Source organism: Temnothorax americanus, unplaced genomic scaffold (assembly GCF_048541705.1).
Source record: "Temnothorax americanus isolate GAGA-0224 unplaced genomic scaffold, ASM4854170v1 Scaffold15, whole genome shotgun sequence".
Classification (NCBI taxonomy): Eukaryota; Metazoa; Arthropoda; class Insecta; order Hymenoptera; family Formicidae; genus Temnothorax; species Temnothorax americanus.
Window position 1 is genome coordinate 4,183,695 of NW_027509286.1, and position 6,137 is coordinate 4,189,831.

Here is a 6,137-nt window from a genome sequence, read left to right on the forward strand (position 1 = left end):
ACTGGATCACGTCGGGATCACCACTTTGTGGGTGCTATTTACGTACTTACGATCTCAGCCCACGATTTGTATCGTGATTCAGTGGCATCCGAGGTGAACCTGTGAATTGTTTTTAGATTTTTTTGGGGCCCCGCGAGATGCGGGGCGACGGGCGGAGCACGCGTGCAAGGCGCCCGGAGGGTTATATTCCGTAGGCGCAATGCAAGGAGATTTTCTATTCTCCAAATAGCTCCTTTAGCAAGGAGCGTTTTTGACGGCTGATCCGAGTGTATCTTTTCGGAATCAAGCCTTTTCCCGGAGTCCTGGGCATCCGCTTAGGCGTAGTTGGCGGTGGGCTCGGCGGATCGATCACCACCAGCGAGGGTGGCAAAGAGTCAGTTTGTGTCTGCTGACACTTTGTCTTTGGCGATGCTGTCTTCTTCGGCAAGGCCAACTCTGCCAAGCGATTCTTCCAAGTGCGGGGGTTTGGTAGGTCCGGTAAGTCGCAAGGAATCAATGTCCACGCCCGGAAGGAGTCCACTTTCCCTTGCTGAGGTTGCGTAGGAGAAGCGGTCTTCGGAAAGGACTCGACGGTAGGCCAAACCCTTGGAGCGGGCGGTTGCTCGTGACGAGGACGGTCTCGCGACTTCCTCTTCCGCGGCAGCTTGTCGAGTAATGGTGCACGTTGGAATTGAAGGCCCGGAGCTCGCTCTGTTACCAGAGGCCCGAGGACAAGTTAGAACTAAGGCCCGGAGACACGCTTCGTTATGCAGAGTTATGCCTAAAAGGCTCCCTCTGTTCAGAGGCCCACCAGGAGGAGGAGCTCGCTCTGTAGTTCCGTAGGGACTGTTTTCCGACCTTTTATCTCGATTGCTAGCCCTTGTACAAAAAAGCTTCAAGTCGAGAAAAGGCTCTGAAGTCCTCTCAGCGGGTGTTTTTCTTATTACTCCCCCGCGAAATCTGGCTCGCGCGAAACTGCATGAGCGTTGGCCGTGGCAAACTAGCGGCGGCGCGGCAAACTCGCTAGCGCGTGCGGCGGTTCGACCGTGCGGTGCGCCCGAGCGGTGGCTCGCTAGGCGTGTAGCGTTGCGGCGCGGTGCCCCGTGGCGCTGTAAGGATTCAGCCGCCACAGCTACGCTCATTTCTTTAACTTTTGTTATAATTGTCTTTGAATACTTGAAATACTGCGGGGAATACAACATGTTACGGGAAGACAGGATACTATAGTGTTCTTTTATTTCCTCGTAATCCTCTAACTCTATTGATCCGTTTAAGTCTAATATTTCCGGACAATATACAGTACGATACTCAAGATCTCTGTGTTCGTCGTTACGTTACAAAATATACGGTTACAGTACGGTTTTCGGTTTCGGTTCCGGGTCCGGTCCGGGTCCCTAGTAGTAACTAAAGAAACTTGCGAAAGAAACGTGCGCTTTACATTAAGTGCAGATGTGAATAATTAATAATATTTGAATAAAGAATATTTACGTAATTTCATCGTTTTCTGATATTAGAAAGTGATATTCTAAAATTAATCCTAGCTTCTTTTGATTTAATTGCTCATAAAAAAAATGAGTGTAAGTAATTTAGAAATACAATTTTTTGAATATCTTTATTTATCCTCATTGACGGTATATTAATCTTCTTAGTCCATTTTACTTATTTTTTTTTGCTGACTGGCTTTTGTCCAATGCGATTCTTTTTGGTGTTTCTTTTGGTATAATATTAGATTCTAAAGAGAGCACGTTTAACTAATCGTTCTATTTGATACTGTCCAACAACTGAAAACAACATAAAAGTCATTTGTTGTAATGCTAAAAATATACTCGATATTGTATCAAATTTTTTATTAATAAATTTCTTTTCTGCCACAACATTTGTCCCATCATTAATTTCTCTCTTGTATAAAAAGCCCACAATAATTACCGCATATACGATGGTACCGGTATCTCTTGATCAAATTTGTAATTACATTAAGATATTTAAGTTAATCTCAAAATCTCACAATTGTATTTTTTTTTTTTACCGTAATAATATAACATTTTTTATGATAATTGTCACAACTCGCGTTGTAGGTTTTCATACTTTTGTATTAGTTTGTTGTACATCACACAAAAGCTGTACATCAATTGCTTTAATCTTATATCGTATGTTTCATGTGAAAAACAATTTTGTATGGGTGAAGAAAGAGAGAAAGAAAGGGAGGGAAAGAAAGGTGTATGTAGAATATACTTCCAATTAAGTTATTGTTATAAACTTCGATTCGTATTATTTGTTGTATTAAAAAACCATTACCTTGCCCAAAATTGAAATTGTCAAATTAAATGGTTTCGCACTTGTATAGTAAAATGCATTTTCCTCATAATCGATAAGTCTCTCTTTTTCATAAGCCGCACAAACCGAGATCAATAAATCTGACAATTGTAATTCTTTTTCTGTACGGTCTCGAGTATCGGGGCTATCAAAAATACGTAATTGCGCAAAACGCTTACGAGGATAAATCTGAAACAATCAAATTGAGTTGTCCAAAAACTAATTAAAGTAAATAATGTAATGTATCAAATAATGTATAATGTATTAAAAATACCATTGGGGCTTATTTACTTGTGTTTTTATACGAAAACTTTGGAAATAAGTTAAGGTAACGGCGCACGTTAATTGTTAGTAGAAGGAATGAAAATTGTTGCGAGCGTCTATTGATTTTTTGACTTAGAACTACGTCTTTCTCGGGGGGTATGCGGGTACGACTGCAACGTTTTCTTTTTCTCGAAAGGTATTAAAGAAAAATATACTTTATTATATAGTTTTTGAAAGCTCTCTCTCTCTCGATGTAAGCTAAATGTTTTCGTGGTTAATTTTTCGATATGGGTTTGTTCTGGAAAAGTATTAAAGAAAAATATACTTTATTATATAGTTTTTGAAAGATCTCTCTCTCGATGTAAGCTATGGGTTTTCGCAATTTTATAAATAAATAAATGAATGAATATATATATAAATGGATGAATAGATTTAATAAATACATAAATAAATGAATGAATGGATGAATGAATAATAAATAAATGGGTGAATGGATGAATGGTTTAATAAATAAATAAATGAATGAATGGATGAATGGATGAATGGGTGAATGGATGAATGAATTTAATAAATAAATAAATGAATGGATGAATGAATGAATGGATGAATGGATGAATGGATGAATGGATAAATGGATGAATGGATGAATGGATGTGAATGGTTGAATGGATTTAATAAATAAATAAATGAATGAATGAATGAATGGATTGATGAATGGATGAATGGATGAATGGGTTAATGGATGAATTGATGAATAAATTTAATAAATAAATTAATGAATGAATAAATGGATGAATGGATGAATGGGTGAATGAATGAATGGATTTAATAAATAAATAAATGAATGAATGAATAGATGAATGGATGAATGGATGAATGGATGAATGGGTGAATGGATGAATGGGTGAATGGATGAATGGATTTAATAAATAAATAAATGAATGGATGAATGAATGAATGGATGAATGGATGAATGGATGAATGGATGAATGGATAAATAATTGAATGGATTTAATAAATAAATAAATGAATAAATGAATGAATGGATTGATGAATGGATGAATAGTGAATGGATGAATGTATTTAATTAATAAATAAATGAATGGATGAATGGATGAATGGATAAATAGATGAATTGATGAATATGCGATGTACCTCCATTGAATCCCACACATTAAGAAGTACGGACTCCAGGATGTCTTGTCCTTGTAAAAGAGAAAATCGGAAGGTAATTGCCTTGGCAAGAATTAGAAGATTATCACTTTTAGAGGGGCGAAACGAAGATTTTTCCCTCCAACGAAAAAAAAAAAAAAAAAAAACAAACAAAAAACTTGGCGCTGCTAGACCTCGAAATTTTAAATAAATAAGGACAACAATAAATAAAAATAATTCAGAGAAGAATGCTTTATCTATTTATTTTATTAAAATTTGGAGGTCTAGCAGCGCCAAGTTTCTTTACAAAAAAATTTATGTATTTTAATAAAATATTTTTATTTTGTACTGTTACCTCTGTAATTCTTTGTGATTAAATCTTTTATTCTATTAAAAAATACATATATAAACTTTATATTTAAATACAAATTGTATTCCCTCGTTGGATTAAATATTTTAATAAAATATTTGTATTTTGTACTGTTACCTCTGTAATTCTTTGTGACCATTAAAAAATACACATGTAAACTTTGTATTTAAATATCTTGTATTCCCTTGTTAAATTTAAATAACATTTTTTAATCTTATAAAATTGTTATCATACATTCTATTCTAATTGACACAATGTAAAGATTTTTTAAAGTAGTGCAACAATTATTTTTTGAGGCAATATATACATGTTCTCTCTGTAATAGGCGCTTTAATTTAAAGAGATATCATTTCTTTTTTGTAATTGTAATAGATCACTTAAAGCGCGACTCTTCTTTTTGATAAGATAACATAATTTTGTTACGTGTATCACACTTGGGTTATAATTTTTCGGAAATAAAGATATTACTGCTTAGATTTTTTCGAGATTTTTCGAGATATAAAAATCTACTACTTGTTACTTAGGTTTTTTCGAGGTATTATACTACCACTTTCTTTCTTTTCGAGGTAACAACATATACACTACTATACGTGTACTTGGCGCCTTTTTTTACCTTTTTTTAAAAAAGGTTAAAATATACAGTAAAATTTCAGCATTTTTTCAAAATTTATTAATCTGCTTGGTAAATTTAACGGTAAGATATAACGAAAAATTTTCTCCGTGTATGTTACATTATATGTATATCAATATTTATATAAAAATATGGGTTTGCAAAATTTTGCATTAAATTACTTTATCATCTAAACATTGGGTAACTTTTTCGTTATATCTCCCATCGAATTCGTTTTCAATCAAATCGCTTTATATTCATGATTGTTGTTTTAATCGCATTACGCTACAGTAAAAAGCTACGGTAAGAAAATTTTCGATTGACATTTTCTCATGAAAATTTGCATACTCATGAGAGTTTGAAATAACATTGGTAAATACTTTGACTTTTTTTTCGTTAGAATAACGCAAGAATTTATTTTAAAAGTACATTATTTATTTAAAAAAAAAACAAGCACAGTAACAACTGTGCCACAATTAACACGTAGAACTACGTTTATTAGAATAGAACATATATGGAAGAGGCATTGAACATCGAGTCTGTGTCCGACATCGTGCGAGAAAGAAAGGTAGTGAAACCTAATCGTCCGCAATGCGCATACGCAGATATCGATAACCATATAGTACTATTTCATGTTAAAGTATTCAGCGAAGGAAACTAGACGTAGGGCTACGTCAACTGTCAGTTGACGTAGTTCGACGTTGTTGGCACAAACTGTGCCGCAAGCAACAACGTAGTTTGTTTGTTTTTTGATTTACTTAAATATAAATTTAACACAAAAAAACAAGATAACATAATCAAAATTAGTAACAAACACATAAGCAAGTTAGATTTTTTAACACAAAAACTTTAACAAGATCCATTTTTAACAAAAATACACAAAATTTTTTACTGTGTTTCCAGAAAAATTCCGAAATAACCCTGAGATTAGGGCCTGTTGGCATCTTCTAACAATAAGGGTGCCATTACATGGAGCGCGGAAACGCGGAAACGCGGAAGCGCGGAACAGAATAGTAACTAGATTCAGCGTTTCCGCGAGTTGAGTCCCGCACGTTTGAACGGAAAAGCGGAATCCGCTATTATCGTGTATGTATGTATGGCTGTGTTTCGATATTCACTGCCAGTACTTAACGCAGCCTATGTATGTACCCTGGCTTGCATATAAGATATACTTCATAATGGGTGCGTTCAGCCGATACTCTGCTAGCCTAGCAATCGTGAGCAGTCGCTTGTTTTCGCTCGTTTCCTCTCCTTTTAATCCATTGGGTCAAAGGAGAGGAAACGAGCGAAAACGAGCGACTGCTCACGATTGCTAGGCTAGCGGAGTATCGGCTGAACGCACCCAATAACCATCAACATGATGTTTGGATCTATAATATTATACTGCCACTTTTATTAAATAATAAAGTAATCGAAGTGTATGTGTAAAAGCTTTTTTTTCAATGTGAT